Source organism: Ursus americanus, chromosome 8, assembly GCF_024610735.1.
Source record: "Ursus americanus isolate L20-20 chromosome 8, mUrsAme1.1.p, whole genome shotgun sequence".
Lineage (NCBI taxonomy): Eukaryota > Metazoa > Chordata > Mammalia > Carnivora > Ursidae > Ursus > Ursus americanus.
The window spans coordinates 13,899,252-13,924,454 of record NC_142134.1 but is presented as its reverse complement, the minus strand read 5'-3'; the positions used below and the strand labels follow the sequence as shown (position 1 = coordinate 13,924,454).

Below are 25,203 nucleotides of genomic sequence, written 5' to 3'. Positions count from 1 at the left end.
CAGAAGATCAGCAAGAACATCCAGCCAAGACCAAGTTTATCAATCATAAAGAACTGCAAAACTCCAGCAATATGGGAAAAGAGTATATAGAATCTGTGGCTTTTCCCCCCATGATTTAGTCTTTCAATTTTACTTTTTTTCCTCTTTCCTTTTTCAACCAATTTCTTATTTTATCAATTTTAAAAGTCGTTTTTAATTTTCAATTTTTATACTTACATTCTATCCTTTCATTGTATTTAATTTTATTTATAAGTTTTTCTTTCGTTACAATTTTGAGATGCAGTTTCTTCTAACAAACAGACCAAAATACACCCAGAATCTAGTGTGCTCTGTTCTCTTCACCTGTCTGATCATGATCTTTTTTTTTTAAAGTCTTTCTTAATTTTCATTTTTACAGTTACATTCTATCCTTTCAATGTATTTAAATTATTGTGTGTGTGTGTGTGTGTGTATATATATATATATATACACACAAGTTTTTCTTTCTTTAGAATTTTGGGATATAGTTTCTTTTAACAGACCAAAATACACTCAGGATATAGTGCATTGCTCTGTTCTGTTCACATGTCTGTTTATATTCCTTTTTTTTTTTTTGTCTTTTAATTTTTTGCTTTTTTATAGGTACATTCTATCCTTTCAATGTATTTATTTTGTGCACACATAAGTTTTTCTTTCATTACAATTTTGGGATCTAGTTTTCTAACAAACAGACCAAAATACACACAGGATCCAGTGTATTGCTCTGTTCTGTTCAGATGTCAGATTATAATCTCTTTTTAAAAATTTATTCCAGTTTCGGTTCTCTTCTGATTTGTTTAGTGTATAGTCCTCTGGGGTTGTTCTTGCCATTTTACTATTTTGTTCTCTTGCTCATCTATTCTTCTCTGGACAGAATGACAAGATGAAAAAACTCACCTCAAAAAAGAGAACAAGAGGCAGTACTGACTGCCAGGAACCTAATCAATATGGACATTAGTAAGATGTTAGAACTAGAGCTCAGAATAACTATTATAAAGATACTAGCTAAGCTTGAAAAGAACATAGATGACACTAGAGAATCCCTTTCTGAAGAAATAAAGGAACTAAAATCTAACCAAGTTGAAATAAAAAAGGCTATTAATGACATGCAATAAAAAATGGAGGCTCTAACTGCTAGGATAAATGAGGCAGAAGAGAGAATTAGTGATATAGAAGACCAAACGATGGAGAATAAAGAAGCTAAGAAAAAAAGAGAGGTAAACAACTACTGGATCACGAGGGAAGAATTTGAGAGATAAGTGATACCATCAAGTGAAACAATATTAGAATAATTGAGATCCCAAAAGAAAAGGAAAGGGTGGTGGGGGGCGGGGAAGAAGGCATTCTGGAACAAATTACAGTGGAGAACTTCGCTATCTGGAAAAGGAAACAGAAATTCAAGTCCAAAAGGCAGAGAGAACCCCCCTCAACATCAATAAAAATAGTTCAACACTTCAACATATAATAGTGAAACTTGCAAATCTCAGAGATAAAGAGAAAATCTGTAACCTATAAGGGTAGAAACATTAGACTGGCAGCAGTCCTATCCACAGAGACCTGGCAGGCCAGAAAGGACTAGCATGATATATTCAGGGCGCTAAATGAGAAAAATATGCAGCCAAGAATACTTTATCCAGCTAGGATGTCATTCAAAACAGGAGAAATGAAAAGCTTCCAGGAGAAACAAAACCAAAAGAAATAGTGATCACTAAACCAGCCCTGAAAGAAATATTAAAGGGGATGCTCTAAGCAAAGAGAGAACCCAAAAGTAACACAGACCAGAAAGAAACAGAGACAACAGACAGAAACAGTGACTTTACAGGTAATATAATGGCACTAAATTCATATCTTTCAATAGTTACTCTGAATATAAATGTGCTAAATGCCCCAATCAAAAGACACAGGGCATCAGACAGGATAAAAAAGCAACTCATCAATATACTGTCTGCAAGAGGCTCATTTTAGACCAAAAGACTCCTCCAGATTTCAAGAGAGGGGGTGGAAAATACTTTATCATGCCAATGGACTTCAAAAGAACGCTGGGGTGGCAATCCTTATATCAGACAAATTAGATTTCAAACCAAAGACTGTAAGAAGAGATGAGGAAGGACACTATATCATAATTAAAAGGTCTATCCAACAAGAAGATGTAACAATTGTAAATATGCCCCTAATATGGGAGCAACCAATTATATAAACCAATTAATGACAAAACTAAAGAAACACATCGATAATAATACAATAATAGTAGGGGATTTTAAGACTGCAATGGACAGATCTTCTATGCAGAAGATCAACAAAGAAATAAGGGCTTTGAATGAAACATTGGACCAGATGGACTTCACAGATATACACAGAGCATTCCATCGTAAAGCAACAGAATACACATTCTTCTCAAGTGCACATGGAACATTCTCCACAACAGATCCCATATGGGTTACAAATCAGGTCTCAACCAGCACCAAAAGACTGGGATCATTCCCTGTATATTTTCAGACCACAATGCTTTGACTTGAACTCAATCACAAGAGGAAATTTGGAAAGAACTCAAATACAAAGAGGCTAAAGAGCATCCTACTAAAGAATGAATGGGTCAACCAGAAAATTGAAGAATCAAAAAAAAAAAAATTCATGGAAACAAATGAAAACGAAAGTAACAGTTCAAAACCTTTGGGATGCAGCAAAAGTGGTCCTAAGAGGGAAGTATATAGCAATACAAGCCTTTCTCAAGAAACAAGAAAGGTCTCAAATACAAAACCTAACCCTACACCTAAAGGAGCTGGAGAAAGAACAGCAAATAAAGCCTAAGCCCAACAGAAGAGAATTAATAAAGAAGAGAGCAGAAATCAATGAACTAGAAACCAAAAGAACAGAACAAATTAATGAAAGTAGGAGCCAGTTTTTTTAAAGAACTAATAAGATCAATAAACCCCTGGCTAGACTTATCCAAAAGAGAAAGGACCCAAATTAATAAAATCATGAATGAAAGAGGAGATATCACAACCAACACCAAAGAAATACAAAAATTATAAGAACATATTATGAGTAACTACATGCCAACAATTTAGGCAATCTGGAAGAAATGGATGCATTCCTAGAGACATATAAACTACCAAAACTGAAACAGGCAGAAATAGAAAACCTGAACTAACACATAACCAGCAAGGAAATTGATGCAGTAATCAAAAATCTTCCAACAAATGAGCACAGGGACGAATGGCTTCCCAGGAAAATTCTACCAAACATTTAAAGAAGTATTAATACTTAATCTTCTGAAGCTGTTTCAAAAAATAGAATGGCAGGAAAACTTTCAAACTCTATGAGGCCAACGTTACCTTGATCCCAAAACCAGACAAAGACCCCCAAAAAGGAGAATTACAGACCAATATCCCTGATGAACATGGATGCAAAAATTCTCACCAAGATACTAGCCAATAGGATCCAACAGCACATTAAAAGGATTATTCACCATGATGAGGGTGGTTCAACATCTGAAAATCAATCAGTATGATACACTACATTAATAAAAAAAGGCACAAGAACCATATGATTCTCTCAGTAGGTGAAGAAAAAGTATTTGACAAAGTACAGCATCCTTTCTTAATTAAAACTCTTCACAGTGTAGGGATGGAAAGTATATATACCTCAATATCATAAATGCCATCTATGAAAAACCTACAGCAAATATAGTTCTCAATGGGTAAAAAACTGAGAGTCTTTCCCCTAAAGTCAAGAACAGAGCAGGGATGTCCACTATCAACACTGCTGTTCAGCATAGTAATAGAACTCCTAGCCTCAGCAATCAGACAACAATAAGAAATAAAAGGCATCCGAATTGGCAAAGAAGAAGTCAAACTCACACTCTTCACAGATGACATGATACTCCATGTGGAAAACCCAAAAGACTCCACCCCAAAATTGAAAGAGCTCATACAGGAATTCAGCAAAGTGGCATGATATAAAATCAATGCACAGAAATCAGTTGCATTTCTGTACACTAACAATGAGACAGAAGAAAGGGAAATTAAGGAGTTGATCCCATTTATAATTGTACCAAAAACCATAAGATACCTAGGATTAAACTAATCCTAGAAGCAAAGGATCTATACTCTGAAAACTATAGAACACTCATGAAAGAAATTGAGAAAGACACAAAGAAATGGAAAAACATCCATGCTCATGGATTGGAAGAACAAATATTAAAAGGTCTATGCTTCCCAGAGCAATCTGTACATTCAACGCAATCCCCATTAAAATGCCACTAACATTTTTTGTAGAGCTGGAACAAATAATTCTAAATTTTGTATGAAATCAGAAAAGACCCTGAATAGGCAAAGGAAAATTGAAAAAACAAAAAAACAAAAAAACAAAAAAAACAAAGCTGGTGGCATCACAATTCTGGACTTCAAGCTCTATTACAAGGCCATAATCATCAAGACAGTATGGTACTGGCACAAAAACAGACACATAGATCAATGGAACAGAATAGAGAACCAAGAAATGGACCCTCAACACTATGGTCAACTAATCTTTGACAAAGTAAGAAGGAATATTCAATGGAAAAAAGACAGTCTCTTCAATAAATGGTTGGTAAAATTGGACAGCCACGTGCAGAAGAATGAAACTGGACCATTTCCTTACACCATACACAAAAGTAAGTTCAAAATGGATGAATGACCTAAAGGTGAGACAGGAAACCATCAAAATCCTAAAAGAGAACACGGGCAGCAACCTCTGTGATCTCGGCCACAGCATCTTCTGGCTAGACGCATCTTCAAAGGCATGAGAAAGAAGGGCTAAAATGAGGCACTGGGACTTCAACAAGATAAAAATCTTTTGCACAGCGAAGGCAACAGCTGACAAAACCAAAAGACAATGGATAGAATGGGAGAGGATATTTGCAAATGACATATCAGATAAAGGGCTAGTATCCAAAATCTATAAAGAACTTACCAAAGTCAACAGCCAAAGAATAAATAATCCAATCAAGAAATCTGCAGAAGACACAAACAAACATTTCTCCCAAGAAGACATAAAAATGGCCAACAGACACGTGAAAAAATGCTCCACATCACTTGCCATCAGAGAAACAGAAATCAAAACCACAATGAGATACCCCCTCACAGAGGTCAGAATGGCTAAAATTAACTACTCAGGAAACGACAGATGTTGGCAAGGAAGAAGAGAAAGTGTAACGCTCTTATGCTACTGGTGGGAATGCAAGCTGGTACAACCACTCCGGAAAACAGTATGGAGGTTCCTCCAAAAGTTGAAAATAGAGCTACCCTATGGACCCAGCAACTGCACTACTAGAGATTTACCCCATAATACAAAGGTAGTGATACGAAGGGGTATCTGCACCCCAATGTTTATAGCAGCAATGTTCACAATAGCCAAACTATGGAAAGAGCCCAGATGTCCATCGACAGATGAATGGATAAAGAAGATGTGATATGTATATGTAGATACACACACACACACACACACACAATGGAATACTACTCAGCCCACAAAACAATGAAATCTTGCCATTTGCAATGATGTGGATGGACTAGAGGGTATTATGCTAAGAGAAATAAGTCAATCAGGGAAAGGCAATTCTCATATGATCTCACTCATATGTCAAATTTAGGAAACAAAAAAGAATCATAGAAGAGAAGAAAAAGTAAAACAAGATGAAACCAGAGAGGAAGACAAACCATAAGAGACTCTTAATCTTAGGAAACAAATGGAGGGTTGCTGGAGGGGAGTTAAGTGGGGGGATGGGGTAACTGGGTGATGGGCATTAAGGAGGGGCATTAATCACATGATGTAATGAGCACTGTGTATTATATAAGACTGATGAATCACTGACCTCTACCTCTGAAACTAGTAATACATTATATATTAATGGAATTTAAAAAATGGCCCTTCTACAGTATAAAGGTCAGATAATGAGGCAGAACAGGAAATTAATAGAACATCGTGAAGGAAGGAAAAATGTTCAAATTCTGTGGCTACCTAAAATGTTGAAAAGGAAGCTGAATACAGGCAAAACTATCTTATGTTCAGTGGTATTCAGCAAACTACGTAGTGTTCGGTAGCGTGAAGTGTACTCCCACTGTTGTGAAGCAGCTCTTAAGCACATGTTCATCTTATAAAACCTGAATTCCTTAGCCATTATAGAGCTGTCCTTTTCCCTCACTACCCAGGCCCTGGCAATCGCCACCCTACCTTTTGTTTCTATGAATTTGAATAGATACACCACGTAAGTAGAAGCAAAGTATTTATCTTTTTGTGACTAGCTTATGTCACCTAGCATAATGTCCTCCAGGTTCATTCATGTTGTAGCTTATGATAGGATTTCTTTCTTTGAGGCCGAATAACATTCCCTTGTATGGATATACCATATTTGGTTTATCCATTCATCCACAGATGGACATATGGGTTGTTGCCTCCTCTTGCCTATTGGGAATAACACTATGAACACGAGTGTGCAAATATCAGTCTGGGACTGTGCTTTCAATTCTTTTGGATAGATACCCAGAACTGGGATTGCTGGATCACATAGTTCTACTTCAATTTTTAAGCAACAGTTTGAAGACCTTTTCTGTGCTTTTTTGATTAGTAATGTGGTTTCCAAACTGGATTCTTACGTCTTCAATTCTAATTGAATAGATTAATAGTACAGTACAGATTAACTCTGGATAATTGCTTTTTCTAAAATAATTAAACATTAGATACTTGTGGGCTACATTCTTCCATCTCCTAGAGTATTAGAAACAAAATTTATCCTTCATATTCACTCACTGAACAAATACACATTGAAGACTATTATGTGCGAGGCATTGGCACGGGAACAAAAAAACCTGAAGTTTTCACCTATCCCTTGTCACCTCTGACCTTCTTCCTGCTAACATTAAGGAATTACAACATTAGGGAGACAACAGTTGATGGTTGTGCCTAGAGGCTGGGCTATACCTAACTATGCCCAACACAAAGCTGTTTATTTTTTCATCTCATTATCTACTTTATTATCAATTCTAGTATGTAGGTTCAACTATAGTTGAATCCCTAACATTCTGTTATCATATTCATTACTTTTAGTCCATACTGGCTTATGGTATTCTATGTTAAAAGGAATCATATTAGTGCTTCTTCCAATGAACCACAAGGAAAAAAGTCTTAAAAACAGAAACGTTATATCATATTAAGCACCACTGGCCTACCTCAGACATATGCAATGTGAAATATTCCAGTCACTAAAGTAGAATCTAAACATTTGACCTGCTAGAAAATGATGCTTTCTCTTTAGTATTCTGTAACTCAGCACCTTGTTTTTTACTCCACAGCCCTTGTTATATTTGGTAGTCGAGATGCATACTGAGCCTTCTACCCAGATTCAAATCTTGGCTCTTTATATTATTAGTATGACAGCCTGTAAGTCACTTAATCTACGTGTGTCTGTTTCTTCATTTGTAAATTTGGAATGTTAGTTAACTTACAGGGTTATTGTTAGGATTAGATGAATTAATGTGTTACCTGTGATTGTTATAATAATTATTTTTTTATTAATATAGTGTTTTCGTCTGTCTCCTTCCACAAAAACACATTTGTGGAAAGCAAGGTGCGTATCTCTGTTGTTCACCTACTGTGTATCTGGTGCATAGTATGGTGCTTGTGACAAGGGATGTGCTCAATAAAGTCAGTGAACGAATAACCTCATCTCCTTCCAAAATCTTCAGGTTTTTTTTTTTTTTTAGTGGGATCTTTCCCCAATACCACCAGTATTTCATATGTGATCATTTCCAGTTTCTTTTTGAAGTTTTAAAATTATCTTTTCTTTTATTTTTAAAGTACGCTCCATACTCAATGTGGGGCTTGAACTCACAACTCTGCGATCAAGAACTGCATGCTCTACCAATGAGCCAGCCAGGTGCTCCTGGTCATTTCCAGTTTAGACAGAATATACCAAATTCCTCTATCAGAGCTTTTACTAGTAAGTTCCATGTTCAACATCTTAACTACCCTAGAGGGTCAGCTATGAATATTGTCTGAGTCTTCATATTTTTCTTAATTTGTAATAAAAGCCCTGGGGGATGATGCCTACGTGGTAAGCCTTATCTCCACTCATCATAGAGATGAGAGACATTTCTACCTGACTTACAACATGACAAAGGACAATGGGAAGAAAAGTCAATGGGACAAGCACTGTACCATCAAAATTGTAGGGAAAAAAACCCAAATTCTGATCAACAGCCAGAGATTCCCACTGTGGGCAGGGGTGGGTAATAGGAGAGGAAGGGAAAGGAAACTCTTTTGGGGCTGTAAAACAGTTGATACTCAGCTGTTAGCAGGAGTTTTATGCATGTTTTTTTTCTGGCTGTCAGGCCCTAAAGCAGTTCCTAGTGCTGCCCCATGGAGGGGACCGGCGGAGTGACAGAAGCCATGGTGGTGTGTGTGTGAGTTTCCTCTCCATGATTACAGTCCTCTGTATACTTACTTTTCCTGTTTTTTCCTTTCCACAAAGGACCTGCCATAATGCCAGTGCTTATTGACTCAAGGTTTGTTGACTCAAGGTGGGAGGCTGTCTGGGTCCAATGGCTAAGATGGGCAGATAATAAGAACTATTTACATTATTTCTGATATAGCGCACATATAGAACACACCTTTCTAAAGTGTCAACTTTGCACCATTTGTGTTCTGAACAATTAAGGGGGTTATGGGCCAGACAATCATTGTTTCCCAACATAGCACGTATAATAATAGTAGGATCAGTAGCGAGGTAAATTGATTTTTTTTTTTCAGCCTTCGAATTTTCTCTTGGCCTTGACCTAGAATTAAGCTTTGATGAAGTGCGGATACAGTACTTACTGACTCCACAATGAAACTTTGTTTTGAGTTTAGAACACTTGGCCGTTGTTCTCAATTCTCAATCCTTTTTTCTGCACCATGTGCATGAGAGGATATACACTGCTCTTTCTTAGTGGAAAGGGAATTGTTGACTTAGTTTCCAAAAGTATTTTGGAAGTTTTTATCCTGTCACCCCTTCTCTCTCCCTTCACAACTCCCTCCCCCAAACACACACTTCTTACTTTGTGTTCCTGCCCTTTTAACCTTACCAGCATAATGGGAATTTAAACTCCAGGATGTAAGAGCTAAATAACTGTCTTAATTTTTTTTTTTTTTTAAATCAAGCGGCATTTATTTTCCTTCTGTATTCTCAAACTATTTTTTTTTTTTTAACTAGCAAATATCCCTGTAACACTGTTCTGGACTTTGGGGTCACATCACAATGTACAATCAGCCTCTTCCATCAAAGGAACATACATTTTAACTAAGGGGTTATAAAATATTTGTGAGGAAATAATGTCATCAGTATAGAGATGTTCCAAGGAGGTCATATAATTGAACGCCTTAAGTTATTAGTGACGGTAATAACTAACATTTAAAGACATATCATTTCTACATTAACTCATTAGATTTTATCCTGAAGACAAATCTCTGCAGTAATTTTCATAATTTCTATGTTAAATATAGGAAATTATAAAATCAGAAAAGTTAAAATGACTTATACAGGTGGGATAATTGTTAAGTGGCAGAGATGGGAGTCTACCCAGGCCTTAATTCCAGGCCCTAGACTGAATTCTGAAATAGGACGGGAAGCTCGTTGGTGGGAGTGGCTGGGACAGGCCTCGTGGAAGATGCTGGGAAGAAATCTGGCTAGCGTACAGACTGATAAGAAGGTTCTGGTAGGAGTTAGGAAGGGAAAATACGGGCATCCTTGACTGGAAGAAAGTTGTGAACAATGCACGTAAGAGGGAACGTAATGAGACAGTTTACACTGAGGCAAGGATTCAAGGCAGGAACAGAGGGACATAGAGTGGGGTGGAAGCCAAGGCCGTCTGGGGAGAGCCTTGCCTGCCAGAGTTGAATTCTCTTCCTAGGCGACACCAGTCTTTGAATAGAGAAGTGACAGGACAAAGACTGCATTTTAGGTGGGGTAATATTGGTGTTAGAAAAGATAGAAGTGGTTGTACCATGATGGAAAGACGAAATCAAAATCCCTGGGCCTGAGCCATGCTCGCTCAATCAATGATTAGTTGTAGGATCTGGGCCTGTCCGAGCCCTTCACTGCCAGTTTCCTCATCAGAAGACAGGGTTTTTTTTGTTGTTGTTTTGTTTTTGTTTTTTTTATGAGAATCAAATAGCAGATATGAAAGCACTTTTAAAATTAGAACATGGTACACAAATGCAAAGTACTATTTCACATATTAATTTGAACTACAGAGGGAGATTCTTATGGGAGCGACTTCAGTTGGTAAATTATTGTAATAACTCAGAGAAGAGGATGAGAGTATAGAATAGGGTGATGATAGGATAAACTTAAAAGAAGATTCAGGATTTGAAAGACATTATAAAGGAATAGTAGGCAGGCACTGACCATTTATCACGAGGATCAGAGAGAGAGGAGGGTGCTAAACTGCCTGAACAGAACAGCAGACATAGAGTTGGTCAGAGGCTGGGTGGGAAGGTAAAGGGGATAAGTTAGATCTTTGGACAAGTAAAAATGACCACCAGGCTCATAGTGGAACAAGAGAGAGGGGACAGGGCTCAGTAGGGATTTGGGGTCTGGACCTTCTTCTCTATCCCATTTCACTCTCCCTCAGGCACCTCTTTCACATGATTTCAAGTGCCTAAAACCCTTTCACGTCTGCTCAGCATTCCACCCCCACTCCTAACCCCCTTGGCCATACCATCACTGCCCTTCACCAGGACCACCCCGACAGCCGGTCCACTGCCCTCTACACATTTCCCACGGCAGCCAATTATGATCCTTTAAAAATGCGACTCAGACCATGTCACTCCCCTGCTTAAAACCTTGTGACTGCTTTTCCTGGTCTAAGTCTAACCTCTTCTCTAGCTGAGGAAGCTCTACACAATCTGCCCCAGCTTTCTTTTACATCATCATTTCCTACCATTTTCCAGAAACAGACCTAGACTCTGTTTCTGGAACATAACAAGCTTATCCTCATCTTTGAGCCTTTGTACTATGTATTTCCTCTACCTGGAAAAAAATAAAATAAAAGGTAAAACTTACTGAGTGCTTACTATACACAAGTACTGTACGTGTCTTAACCCACTTACCTTCCCATCTCTATAATGTAAATGCTAATAATATGTCCATTTACAGAGGAGGAAACGGAGTTTCAGAAAGATTAAGGAAACTATCCCTAGAGTATACAGTTAGTGAATAGCAGGGCTTGGAAGTGAATCCAGTCAGTGTGCCGCCAGAGACTATGTTCTGACGTATTTTCTAACCTGAGATTCTCACACTCCTGTTCTTTGCTTCGCTGACTTCTTGTCCTTCAGATCTCAATGTAAATGTCAGCTCTACAGAAAGGCCATCTCCAACGTTTAATCAAAAGTGGTCACTGAGGCCTGTGCTGTTATATCATCCCATCCCCAGCCATCGAACAGTGCTGTCAAATACTTGCTGAATGAATGAGGATTAAGAAGTGTTACAATTACTAGAATTTTAGAGCTGTGAGGTAGTTTCAAAATAATATATTCCCACCTTCTCTTTCATATCTGAGGAGAGTTGATGAAGAGATATCGTGAATTCCCTGAAGTACTTAGCCAAGCAGCCATAAAGCAAGGACTTGAATACAATGCTCCTTCCAACCAGTTCTTCGTTACTCTTATTATTTTGCTTCCAACTTGGAAGGGCCTTTGATAATATATTTTCAATCAGTTTTTGATGATTAAAGATTTATTTTATGCTTAATTAAGAAAAAAACCATTAAGAAACTAAAAGGTCATGGATATTTATACAGATCGACTGATCTATCTCTATCTATATACCTATATTTATGTCTACGCACAATCCGTTCATTTTATGTGTAGGTTTACGCTTTGTTTTGTTTTTAATATTCCTACATCACTACCAACACTCGGCATTTTACTTTTTTCTAATTTTGACCAGTCCTAAGGATGTAAAATGATAGCTCTTAAAAACAATCCTCTGATGACTGAAGAATCTGAACATCTCTTTATATGCTTATTCTTCTATGAACTATCTATATTCATTATCCTTTGTTCACTTTTCTTTACCATTCAGGAGTTTGGATTTTTTTTTTTTTTTGTATATTCTAGATATAAATCTTTTGGTAGTTTTAAACATTTCAAGTGTCTTCTCTGAGCCTATCATTTGTCATCCTTTATTGACAAAAATCTTTAATTTTGATATAATAAAATTCATTTTTTGTTTTCTTCATATGGTTTGTGCTTTGGAGATTTTATTTAAGAAATTCTTCCCTTCCCCAAATCACAACAGTATCCTCCTCTATTTCTATTCATTTTATAATTTTTCCTTTCCTATTTAGATCTTGAGTCTTTCCAGAGTCTACCTTTGGACATGATGCTAGTTAGGTATCCCATTTCCTTTTTTCTCCACGTTAAAGAAGCCAGTTTTCCAACACCATCTACTAAAACAAGTGCATAGGTTTAGTTTATGTGTAGGTTTACATTTTGAGTGAGTGGAATTGATAACATAAGGACTAAAAAGGAAAAGGGCTAAGAGATTCTCTAATATTTTGTTCCTCTTTGAAGCTATTTTCAAAAAAGAAAAACCAAGTTGTAAAACTAATAACCTGGTGTTGCTCTATTTTAATATTAGTTAAGCTTAAAATATTCCAGTCTTTAAACTCACAGACCACCCCATTTTCCCATCACCCAGATTGTTTGATATAGGTAAGCAAAACCCAACCTATAAGCTGTTTACCAGGCTTCGTACATCTGAGAGTTTTTAAAAAAATTTTTAAAGATTTTATTTATTTATTTGAGAGAGAGAGAGAGAGAGGGAGAGAAAGTGGGGGCAGGGAGAGGGACAAGCAGACTCTGCACTGAGCCCAGAGCCCAAGAGGGGTTTGATCTCACAACCCCGAGGTCACGATCTAAGCAGAAATTAAGAGGTGGATGCTTAATTGATTGAACTACCCAGGCACCCATCCTAGATTTTTAGTACCAGTCTAACTTAATCTAATTCTGCCATTTCTCAGGGTAAACATGAACTCTCCAGTAAGGTAAGCACTTTCATTTCTTCATGCAAACCTGATTTTATGCAGAGAGAATAAAGATGTGTACCTGAATGAGGAAGGGGTGAATTCAGGGCATAGCTGAAGATAAACTACTATTTCCCTGAGTCACTTTGGTTTCTCTAAGATAATTAGATTTGGAATAGGACCATTTTATCCATTAGATAGAGAGCCTAGGGCTTAAGAGTTTTTATGAGACAATAAAAATGTTTGAGATCTCAGGATTCCAAAATGTAACAACAAAAACTCAAACAAAAACAAAAAAACAAACAAAAAAAATCCCTGAAGACTACAAAATTAAAATTGGTAAATACTTAAATGTCTTAAAATATTGTATCAGTTATTTAATCACAGCTCAATAGAAATCAATTTTTAAAAATACATTATGATTAATATGGATTGTGGGTGCATTTGAACACATTTGAGATGATGTGGTGTGGAGCTGCCAAAAGCAAGAGAGTTTAAGACCTGGGAGAGTCTTTGAAAAGATGAAAATTAAAAAGGTCTAGAAAAGCGACACATTGAAATAAATGAAATAAATATCTGCCATCTATATTTAAAAGTATGTCTATAGGAAAGATTAACCCCCTAGATTAATCGATGCTCATGGAAATTACATTTTACAATAGAAATGAATATTGTAATAACAATCTAGGAAATAATGGTCTAATTTTATATACATCCCTGGGCTTCTCTAAGACACTGAGAGATGTCCTATTTTAAGGACAAATTTGCCACTTTAATGCTGTCACTGATCTGAAACACCACAATGGGTAAACTTGCAAACTGAAGAGATATTGCATTTTTAGAAAATCACTAAGCAATAATAATATTAGTACATTCCAGGAACTGTTCCCCAAGTTTCACATATATTATGTATTCATATATACAGTTACACACATATATGTTCATAATATCAACGACCACTACATAAGATAGCTAGTATTTTTATCCCTAAAGATAAAGAAATGAGAGGTTAAATAACTTGCCTCAAGTCCCACTCTTAGAAAGCAATGGAGCAAAGTGTAAAACCAAGACAGTCTGGCGATATTGCCTTTCTTTATAAAATTATATAAAACCTGAACTGTTAAGTCCTGTTACATCTTGATTTATCACAAAATTGTTCTCATGATCCAACAAAGTAATTCTCTTGGCTCCTTAGGAGGGAAATTTTTTTGCTTATTAGCAACATCAAGGAGAATAAGAGACCAATCTGCTTTTAAATATTCTATTAGTCTTTAATCATGACTGGATCTCTTCATTTCTAGTTGTAATAGCTGTTTCTTTAAAAACTAAAGTGATTTAACCTACCTGAGCCCAATCCAATACAAAAATACTCCAATCAACTATGTATACATACAGCAAACATGCTATTCAGTCAGGTTCTACAAAACTTACATAAAATTAGGTCATCATTCATTTACATTCTGCTTTTGGAATCTAAACCAGAAAACAAACCTACCTTCACATTTCCCCCTTTTGCTCTCTCATGGAAAACTTAGAGGTGCCATGACAAATTTAACAAAGACTGCATGAGATGGTAAAAAGTTGAGAACTTTAGGCTGAAAAATTGAGTCAGTCACAATTATATTAATACATCTTAAATGAGTACTAATTCTAGAAATAGAGGTTTCTTTTCTGATCCCAAAGAGTTAACTTTTTCCCCATGTAACATTATGCTTGTCATAATATTTTCTCAATGAGTGTTACTCAGAAGATTGCTCTTTTGGAAACCATATAAAGTGTCATTATGCGTCTGCAATTATTGGTTTGAATGACTTCTACATCTCCAAATCCAGGACACGTTCCTCAGTTCTCTTTCTTCTTGATCCCTTGCTATAGTTCACCCTTCCTTTGAAGTTCTATTTTCTTTGGCTTTGCTGCTGCTACACTAGCTTATATTCCTATGATCTCGCCAATGGTTTTTTCCAATTCCTTAACTATGGACATTCTCCAGGATGCCACTGTTCTTGGAGAGTTTGTCCATTTTGTTTTCAAGAAATAAATTAGAATGACTTCTAAACTCTAGCTCAGCCCCTAGATTTTCCTCTACTTTAATTATGGTGGCCTATCTCCAAATCCCTGATGGAGAGCTCTTGGGAAGTAGTAGCAACAAGTTGAGGCTCCACAAGAAATTATGAACCAAATCATTAAAGGCTTTGAATGCCCTAGGAGAGAAAAGAGACAGTCTTGAATGGAGGTTTTGGAAGCAAGAGAGGGGTACGATCGTATTTTTTAAATTGATAATTCTAGCAATAGCATGTATTGGGATTGAAGTGGGAAAAAGAAAACCAGAAGTGGTCAAAACCAGCCAAAGAAGAGATGAAGTGATCGGGCAGGGGGATGTGGAGTACTTAAAAAGGAGACATCTAAGCCAACTAAGTTTGAATGAAGCACAAGCAAGCCACTTCTCTGGCATACACACTCATATATTCATATGATCAGGGTCTCCATTATTCCACTGCAACACATGTCACAACCGTAATTCAGTAATTATTTAAGGAATCTACTCTTTTCCCCATATTGTATAGTTCCCTGAGGGCAGAACCAGGATGTTTGGCCAAAAATCTGGTACACTGCCTGCTGGCACACAGTATATGCTTTAAAAATATTTGGCAAATTAATAAATTCACCAAATTAGTAAATAACAATTACAGAAAACTAAAACCATATAATAAAAATCTTACTGCTGAAAAGAAATTTACATATCTAGTAGCAAAAAGCGGGTTAGAAAAATTAAGTGACTTGCTTAAAGTCATAAAGCTAGTTAATAACAGAGAAAGAATTCTGTTCCTCCAAGACTGAGTCTCTACACTAATCCTCATAGGAGAAAATAAAAGACAAGTGTATCTGCAGAAGGCAGACATGAAGGTGTTAGATAATAATTTCTGGAGACTATTATGTAAGTGTACATACACACTCCCACATACAATGTTGAGAGTATAAATTTGCCACTGGATTTTGTCAACAGCTAAGAAACATGCCTCTCTCTCCTCCTTATCTCCCTTTCTTTTTTTCTCTCTCCATATATATATTTATATATTTTTGCATGTATGCTTCAATTTGCCACTTGTCAACACTGGATGACGATTCAGGGAGTTTAAAAGGTCAGAGCTACTTTCAAGATTACACTTGAACAAGACATATGGCACTGGTTTTAATTTTGAAGTCTTACAGACAGCAACCACACTCCATTAGTAAAATGATTTTGCTTTCACTTTTTCTTTTAGAGACATTTAAAATAAGAAAAACAGAATTATTAGAATCTGCATTTGCTTGTTTCTCCCAAAGAAAAGACTATTTGCTTTAAATTCTTTCATTTTTTTCAAGCCTGTGCTTTATACACACATGGGCCACATCAAGGCAACTGCTACGACACAGGTCATTAACCCCACAACCCATGACTGGCAAGAAAAAGTATGGTGCAGTAAACAACATCTATAGTATTATCTTAAGAAAATATGTTATCTAATAGAAAACAAAGCAGACTAGGAGTTTGTAGACATCCTATTCTCAGTCTTCCTGCTTAGTTATATAACTTGTGGCTAATCACTGACACCCACCCCCCTACCAGACACCCCATGGAGACTCATGTCATCTTTTATAAATGAAATCATCTGGCTTGCTAAGATTGATATAAGAAATAAATCATGAATGTAGAAGTCTTTTGAAAGTATGTTAGAAAAGAAACATGCAATTTTATTTTTTAAAGTAGTGCTTAGCAGAGCAGTGTTGATGTCTTCTGGCTGGGCATTTCTCTTTAATAAATAACCAACTGACTTAAAGGACCTTGAATTTACGCTGGACCATATATTTCTCCAGATGATCATTAACTGCCAGACAGATGTTATTGCTTAATCACTGCATTCCCACAGAGACTGAAGGGCTCCAGGGATTATTTTTAAAAGGATAAGAAATCTTTGACTCTGGCCCCAATCAGCAATGTTCAACCACTAAGCCTGGTTATTTCTCTAGAGAGGTATATTCCAGGGAAGAGTTCACACATTTTAAAAACATTGCATCACAATGATGTGGTAAAAGACCTACAAACCCTCTATTACATCTTTTCTCATATCAGCACTGACTTTTAATATACTAACCTAAAAGTTGTAGGAAAAACAAATCCCTGCTCCTTGCAATATGACAAAGTAAATTGTTTCACATAAGAAAAAAATGTAAATTACACTGTATATTTTTCAATACTATGGGTTGCTTATTTCATTTATTTACTTACAGGTCTACTGCCACCTCTCAAGGGAGACCAAGTCAAAAAACGTCTTTTCTGATTACTTCTGTTTGAAAAACCAAGGTTTGAAGTATTATTACCACTAAATACAGTTTACACTTCACACAGAATATCGGAAGCAACAGTTTGTATGGTTTATATAAATACTTATAAATCATGATTTCTGAAAAAAAAATTAGACATCTAATGGAAAATTTATAGTACTGTTTTCAGTATGAATATTTTAACTTCTTATGATCTAAATTCATGGTCTTAGCTAATAATATTAGAAACAGACTTGAGCTTACTATTACATTGAATTACATGAATTTCAGTATTTGGCCATTGTGAAGAAGAAAAATAGTGGTTTTATATGGTCAACTTAATACTTCAATCCATCTGATAACAAATCCAAGGAACAACGATAATGTCGAAATCTTTAGGCACCAATTTGGTTTTTACTCTCCTTAAAAAGCAATTAATTATTCTCTTGCCTACTTCTAAGTTTCAATTGCAATGGACCAAAATAAATTCTATCAGTTCTATTTTAGTTCTGTAATCCTAAAAACTGATATTTCATATACTTCAGTTCTTTATCCATAAAAGTATGACACTATGAACCATGCTTTTGGATTCACCATGAGAAATAGATGATTGTACTTGTTGTACACACACAGAATTTAATAAATGCAAGTCTGTCATCTTCTATATAAAAAGGCCTGGCTATGAGCAATTAAAAAATGATGTAAACCAATGGATTTCGGTGATATGGGAGAGATTTATAAATTAATGTTTTGTAACAATGCAGGATTAAAGATGTACATGAAATAGAAAACTGATTAATTTTTTAAAAAGTGTATATACCTGGGAGAAAAGCTGGAAGAAAATAGATAAAAAACTTAAAGTCATTATTTTTAAGTAATACAATTAGTGGATTACAATTAGATTTTTCACTGTATACCTTGCAACTTTACATATTTTTTCAAGCTTCTCCAATTTTATAAAACAAAAATACGTAAGTAAAAACTGGACCAAATGAAGGGATACATCCTTTTATTCAATGACTGACTCAATATTAAATATTTCAACTATACCGGAAAAAACCTAAAAGCTCATTGGGAATTTTTAGATCTAGAAAAATATGCTGAAGTTCTTTTGGGAGAAAATATGTCCATAATTATCCAGGACAATCCAGAAAAAAGAAGAATTAAATGGGAGAATACTATACATGTCATTAAAATATAAAGCTATAAATATAAAGCTATAAAATATAAAGCTATAAATACTAGCACCAGAGAAGCAGACAGAACGGGGTAGCAGAACAGAGCCCAGAGAAAGCCAAAATATATTTAAGAACTTGATATAATGATAAAAGTGACATTCCAAAGTACTTGGCAAAGCATGAATTACCCTCTAGATACTGTGTGGTTAACAGGTTAACTATTCAGTGAAAAACTATATCCTTAAATCATACCTTATTCCAAAATAAATTTCACTAAAAGTCAGTGCTTAAATGTTAAAAAATGGTATATATCCTAAGATAAAATCTGAGAGAATATTTAGTAGCTGTTAGATTCCCACAGCATACCTGTTGTAAAATAATATTCACATATATTCTAAGCATAAATATTAAAATACAAAAACCTCGAACACACAGTATTAAATATTCTTATAACCTTGAGGTTGAAGGCCTTTTAAAAATAACATCAAACCCAAACAACACAAATTGATATAGATAGGATTAATAAAATCTCTCAACTTCTTTATGGCAAAAGAATTACGAGGTTCTAACATGAATTATATGAATCCACATAACGGGAATTATAATTATATGAATTACAAGCTGTGAGAAATATTTTCAGTGTATAACAATAAATTAATAGTGGTACTCAAAAGGAGCTCCTACAAATCCGTAACAACAACAACAACGAGTGCCAGCATAGAAAAACTGAAAAAAGAGTGAAAAGGCAATTGACAAAAGTAAAAGTATTTGGGAAAATAGTCTTTTAAATATGTTAAACCTCACAAGAATCGAATAAGCCAGAATTTTAAAAAGAAATAATGTTCACTTATTATGCTGGCAAACACGTTAAGGTAGGATAACACTGGTGTTGGAGAAGGTGTGGGAAAGGAGACACAGTCCTAGACTGCTGCCCACAGCATGAACTGGCACTCTCTTTCAATGCAGAAAAAATTTGCTAATACGAATATTCCTTGACCAGGCAAGTCTACTTCCAAAAGTACAGCCAAAGAAAATAATTAGTGAAGTGTGAAAAACGTATGCTCAGGAATAATCACTGGGATGCTGTTTATAGGGGAAACACAGAGCAGTGATTAGAGCTTGGAGCTCAGGAGCCGGCCTGTCTGGATTCAAAACCCTGACTCAAACTTCTTAGCCATGTGACCTTGAGCAAGTTAGAATTTCTGTGCTTCAGCTTCTTCATGTGAAAAGTAGAGATAAGAACAGTACCTGCCTCATAAGGTTTTGAGGATAAATAAGCAAATAAATGATAAACAATTAGAACACTACCAGGAATTGAGTAAGCACTCAATAAATACTACCTGTTATTATTGCTGAGAAAAAAACAACAATAACAGCCGTGAAATGCCCTTTATAGGGACATTTTAAATAAAGGCTATTGATCAAAGGATGAGAAATGCAATCCTGTCACTAGAAATGATGATGTAGAATTTTAAGTATGGAAAAATGCCATGATAGATGACATTAAGTTTTAAAATAAAGGTTACAAGTTGTTATTATTTTATTATGCTATCTTTAATCAGACATCAATATAAATATATATGTGAGCATGCAAAGAATATGGAAGCATGTAAGCCTAAGTGTGCATAGTGACTGGGTCTGGGTAATAGAATTATGGATGATTTTCATCTTCATCCTTATTCCTGGGTTTTTTTTTACAATGAACATATGTTACTTTTGAAATAAAAAATAAACTTATATCCATTTTTTTGGGGGGGAAGGGAACTGCAAAGTCAATTATCACAGTTACAAGTGAGAGTGGGATAAGACAGAATTAAGGCAATGAGGTAACCACTGGAAAGTGCAGGTACAGGTTTCAGCAGACACAGGAGGAACTTTCCAATCACTCACTCTTTAAAATGCCAAAAACATGTTTATGGAGGATAGCAGTAGTAAGTACAATTGTGCTAAAAATTAAATGAACAACTTGAATTCTATAAATAGTATGCTAATGAGGTTATAAATATATGACTATGTAAAACCAGGGTTGGGCTTCATTTTTTAAAATTTCAACTATCTACATTTTTTAATCCAAATTACCAATTTTCTAAAAGTAACATTTGGGCTGCAAACCAAACAAAGCTGCTTAGTAGCTATTAGCAGATAATATGATGGCAACATTGTAGGCTTATCTGGTTACACATCCTGTTTGTGTCTACGAATTTAGCTGATCTCATCTAATATTTACTGATGTTGTCCAAATACTTAATTACATACACATATACAAACAAAGATCATGAACTACAAGTTACAAGTTAGTGATTTGGTACCATTAACTTACTGTGTTATTTTTCTGCAAGATTTGAGGGAGCCCCCAAACAGCTTTAAAATTTTTTTTATACTGCCACTAAGCAAAAATGTGGCATCTTGGATTAAGGCACACATGGTAGGCTTTATTCAAACTCTAAAATTCCTTTACCTCTTAAGCATCAGAAACAGCTATAATATTACTGATTACCTTATTGATTACATTGATGCACTTGTCTCAAACAATAGGATTAATTTACAGATCTATAGACAAAAGGCAAAGGAAACAAAGAAATGAGGTGGAATTTGATCCAAATGGATCATCACCAGCAGCAATTAGCAATTTTAATTACTGGAGAGTACATTTGGATGTTACTGATATTATTAAATGATGGAAACTAAGTATGCACAGTACGTTTAATGCAAAGTGTCAAGAATATTGACAAAAATATCTCAGCTAAAGGTCATTAGGGATCTTCAGTCTCTTCGTTAATGTCATTTAACAAATACATTTTTCAATTAACTAAATAACATATGAAACAAATATGTAGTTTTTCCTAACATTCTCAGCTTTCGAACACTTTTTTTGTCAAAGGAAAATTTAAATTCAAAGGAGTTATATAATAGTATTGGGGAAGTATAACATTTACAGTGGAGTTGTTATATATGGGGAATTCCTTTTCTTTTCTTTTTTTAAAGATTTTATTTATTTATTTGACAGAGAGAGAGAGACAGCCAGTGAGAGAGGGAACACAAGCAGGGGGAGTGGGAGAGGAAGAAGCAGGCTCCCAGTGGAGGAGCCTGACATGGGCTCGATCCCAGAATGCCGGGATCAGGCCCTGAGCCAAAGGCAGATGCTTAACAACTGAGCCACCCAGGCGCCCCAGGAATTTATTTTCCAAAGTCAGCATGTGAAAAAAAAAAAAAAATCATGCATAGCTAACATTATCCTTTAAAACACTTAAAGTGTAACATCTTTCATTCATCACATCTTAACAAATTTTTCTCCTGTATTGGAATAGTCTGCTCCCTGTAAGTGCACAGTGACTTAAAAATTCTCAACAACAACAACAACAACAACAACAACAAAAAACAAAAAACAAACAAAAAAAAAACCACCCCAAAAAACTGAGGCTGAGCCAAGGATGAAGATGTTGGTGTACTATATTGGGATAGGGTATGGGGCAGCATGGGCGAAGAAAGAAGGGAAGTAGGGATGTGAAACAAAGTAAGATGTCAATAGCTATTTCACAAAGAAACCCCAAACCACACAACAGTTTGCTTGACAGATGCTTTGTTTGGCAGCCCGGAATTCACCAGATTGGCTGTAAGAAGAAACCATGGCATAGAGTATTCCATGGGAATGAGAAAAATGGGGTCTACCTAGTTCCCTCCTGATTTCTATTTCCCATTGCCAAGGTTCATTCAGAGGGATTTAACTGTTCTACACTTTCAGCTTGCCTTATCCAGCTCCTCTGGCAACCCATCAGGAATTCAGAGCCCAGTATAGGGTCCAATGGTGGGGGAAGCCAGAAACTCAGTGCAAGTAGCTGGTTGACCCAGCTTCAAGGCAGCAGCCAAGGAGAAGGATCCAGCATTCCCAAGGCAAGTAAAGGTCAAACACTGATGGCAGACTGGTCTGGGAGGGGGGTAACGCCAAGGCAATCTGAGGACAACATAAGACTTGTGTCTGCTACAAATACTAAAGTTGAAAAAGTTGGTCTGTATTTAGAAGTTTCATTGGACAAGAAATTTTTTTTAATGTTAAAAAGTATACTCAATACTGTTAGAAGCTTGTACCCAATGTAAGAATAAAGTGAAAACTAAGATAACTGAGGTAAGAAGAAAGTCATGTCCCTGATCTCAGGCTTCTAAGGAGCCCAGTTCACTAACTGGTATGATGGACAGAAGCTATAAAACCGGATCTTTCCCTTAATTTTAAATGTGTTCAGTTAAATGCATGTGTTTTACAACACTACTCTACTAATTGAGTACCATGAACTTTCTCTTATGGTCTTGCTTAAGTTTCAAAGAAAACCTTGTAAGTCCTATTTTACAGCAAAAGTAACAGAAAAATTAATAACGCAGAATATCAAACCTACCAAATGGCAGAAGACTAGATTAACTTTCTTTTATTAAGTCATACCATCCAAACCAATGAAAATCCAGCACCCATTTTAATAACTATTAAAACTTAGGGAAAGCAATTCCTGCTAATCTCTAATATTCCCTAGGAGGGCTTTTACTGGTCCTAGAAATGAGGATATTAGAAATTTCCTTAGAATAGTCATATAAAACATACACAGCTTACAGTCCAATGTTCGCTTCATAGAAAAATATTACTGTGCCATAGTATACTATAAAAACATTATTATCACATTATAAAAATATAGTGGTTTCTGTGGAATGATATCACATTCCCTCTTCATGTTTCATTCATGAAACATGCTGCTGAGAGTGTTGCCTGCTTATGGCTCATGGCTACCCCAAGATTATACCACCTCCCTAGGCACAGTTCATCTCCAGTGACTGATGAAAATGGGTTATTGGACCAGCCTCCTTGACTCAATTTGAGAGATCTCTGAAAGGCCATCTAAGCTTCTAAGTAAACTGGTGACTGACTGAGGCTTTTGTTACAACTACATGGAAGTTCAACTTCTCCCTAACCCTATATTTCTCTATGGTTTACAGGGGTAGCTCTGAAGAGCATAACTCAGTACAACTGCAGTTTGAAACCTCAGTCTCAGGCTTTATATCCTGGACAATTCAACCCATAACAAAAAGTGACACAGTAATATTGAAAGTAATCTACTAGAATGATACTGAGAGGAAAATTCATTTTAAATGTGTTTATTAGAGGATGTCAAGGCTAAAAATAAATATATGTTCAACAAGGGGAAAAAAAAACCCAAAACCTAAAGACCTCATAGGAAAACAGGCAAAAGACAGGAATAAACACATCACGAGAAAGAAAGGCAAAGGGCCCTTAAACAGCTATCTAGTAAAGATGTCTAACTACATTCATAATAAAATGAATGTGAATTAAAACTTTGTTAGCACCACCAATGAAAAACAAAAAAATTAAAACTGTATTTAGAATAGCACACAAAAGAAATACTAAGATTCAACAAAAGAAGTATAAAATTTTTACCCTGAAAATGACAAAACATTGCTGAAATAAATTAAATAAGATATAAGTAAGTAGAAAGATATCCATATTCACGGATTGGCAAATATAATATTGTCAAGATGACAAAACTCCCTAAATTGATCTACAGATTCAACAAAATTCTTATAAAAATACTCCCTGGCTTTTTTACAGAAATTTATAAGATGAATCTATATTCACTTGGAAAAGCAAGGGACTAGAATAGCTAAAACAACCTTAAAAAGAAAAACACAGCTGGAAACTGACATTTCTTGATTTCAAAACTTACTAAAAAGCTACAGTAATCAAGACAATGTGGTAGTGGACTAAGTGTAGATGTATAGAGATCAATGGAATAAAATTGAATGTCTAGAAATAAACCCTGGCAATCATAGTCCATTAATTTTCAAAAAGACTAAGAGAATTCAATGGGAAAAATAGTACTTTCAAGAAATGGTACTAGGATAACTGCACGTCACATGCAAAGGAATGAAATTGGATTCCTTCCTTACACAGCACAAAAATGAACTTGAAATGAACTTCATAATGAGAAGAGTTAAAACTATAAACCTCTTGGAGAAAATACCTTCATAAGTTAGGCAAACCTTAGATGCAGCACTAAAGCATAAGCAACAGAAAAAAAAAAAAATCGACATACTGAACATCATCAAAACTTTAAAAATCATCCTTAAAAACACACAATCAAGAAAAGAAAATACCAGGGGATTGTTGGCAGGTGACTGAGTAGGAGGACACTTACCTCACCTCAGTTACAACTAGATAATACTTATATCAGTGTAAGTAACCCAGAAAATGACCTGATGACTGGCAGAACAAACTCCATAACTAAATGTAGAGAAGAGGCCATATTAAAGAGGGTAGGAAGGGCAGAGATAGGGTCCAGAGCTAAATGGACCCAAAGGACTGTCCTTTGGAGTCAGGGACACCACTAATGTGAAGAAGGGAGAGAAACAGACCCTCACACCAGAGAACACGCCTGGGGCCAAATTTCATGAGTTCTTACAACCAGTGGGACTTAAAACCTGGAATTTTAAAAATCAGCAGGATCCCTCTGTAAGAGCCGGGAGGGCAAGAGGAAACTGAATCTCTATCCTCAATAAGGCAGCATGACAACACCCTGCAGAGATACAGCATAGAAGCAGCAGTTGAAAAACACCTGGGACATATGGGAGAGTTGTTTACTAATCTCAGAGGGAGTCCTGGAGGG

The 25,203-nt window shown here is 35.8% G+C and overlaps 1 protein-coding gene across 8 annotated transcripts in view; it reads right to left on the bottom strand.

Moving 5' to 3' along the window:
• The window catches only part of FAM13A (family with sequence similarity 13 member A), a 344,460-nt gene that overhangs the window by 219,671 nt on the left and 99,586 nt on the right, over window positions 1-25,203 (bottom strand). The window lies entirely within an intron of this gene.